The following is a 1,689-nucleotide window of genomic DNA, read 5'->3' on the forward strand; positions in this document are numbered from 1 at the left end:
TTTCATAGTTATTTCGGCGTGGCACATCATTTGCTATACTGAAACTATCGGTGAAGGAGGCATGAATTTTTTCACGCACCGTTGCCATAAGAGAGTAGGCCTACCGACTGCAGCTTTTCTCCCAACAGCCTTTCTTCCCCCAGGCTTCCTTTCGGCCAATAAGCCGAGTCGCGGTGTCTCTCATTCATAACCGGAAATGGAATAATTATCTTCCGGTATCAGTAACAGGTTTCTTCTTCCCCTTCTGTCTCCACTTCCGGCCGCGGTGCCTGTTTTATGTACGACCTGTGCGCGAGCGGTACAGTATTAGACACGATTTAATCGACATCGTCTTGCAGACACTAAAATATTAGGTCGCTTAGCGGCGGTGGCGATGGTGGAGATTTACTGGACAGCAATAAACTTTATACGGCTCTCTCGACGTTTTCGCTAAAGCGCTTACCACCCGCTGCGCGTTGATCCCTTTAGACCGGCCGTACGTCTTTCACAGAGACAGGCCTGGATTGCGCGCATCTGTCTATCTCTCTTTCTCTCTCTCTCTCTCTCTCTCTCTCTCTCTCTCTCTAGTGAGTGAGTGAGTGAGTGAGTGAGTGAGTGAGTGAGTGAGTGAGTGAGTGAGTGAGTGAGTGAGCGACCCATACCACGTTGAACTACAAATCCACATCGTGTTTTAAGGCATTTAAAAAATAATTGTATATACGTTAACGATTTAATCCCCTTCCATCGCTCTCCCTAGACCACCTGCGTGTGAGTGATGGGGGTTGTCTAATGTTTCGGCTTTAATCTAATAGCAATTAATCAGTGGAAAACACGTGATAAATTATAGATACAAGCATGTAATGATAATAAATTATAGAAACCAATCTGTCCTAGTGTAAGTGCGAGTGCTTGTTCGTGTTTAACTTTTGAACTTCATAAATATTTGATCGAACATTAAATTTCCACACACCTTATAGAAACCTTGACATTGCCATGCTAGCGAAACTCATAACACCTACGATTCTATATGGTAGAAGCCAAAATGAGTTGTTTATGGCGAAGACCAGATTGTATTACTTGTAGATTGTAGATTGTATCCAATTTCGTTACTAATTCACAATGTTATTGCGATTAAATTTTACATTGGATGTAATTGCCTTTATTGTGGTATATCGCGCTAGCGAAATGTCCTACCGGTTTCAAAATTACGTCATGTTAACCTACCGCTTCCGTTCAATATCTATCGGAAAGTGTATAGTAGCTTTATCAACGCAATTTGCGTGTCGTTGTCATCGGTAACTGCATGTAAATCGCACGCGTAATCACACTACGCAGTCTTACATACAGGCGATAGGTTCTTATTGATTGATAATTTCAATCGATGTTCTTGTTAACGATATGAATCATTATGCGCATGCGTCACACATCCGGGTGCCAACAACATTTTGTCACTGGGCCATCAATTCAATTCATTTCATTTTAATTCAAATTAAATTCACATCAATTTAGTTTATTTACACGTATGAATTACATTTTGGAGGTAACATATTAGTTACACAAATTAATAGACACTGCTAATTAAAACAAATGAAATTAAATAAATAGAAGTGATGGAGGTCACTGGGTTCTCTCTTGGCGTTGTACCGCAGCTATTATAATAGCATATATATACACACACACACACACACACACACACACACACACACACAC

This window comes from Priapulus caudatus, unplaced genomic scaffold, assembly GCF_000485595.1.
Source record: "Priapulus caudatus unplaced genomic scaffold, Priapulus_caudatus-5.0.1 Scaffold148, whole genome shotgun sequence".
In the NCBI taxonomy this organism is placed as follows: domain Eukaryota; kingdom Metazoa; phylum Priapulida; class Priapulimorpha; order Priapulimorphida; family Priapulidae; genus Priapulus; species Priapulus caudatus.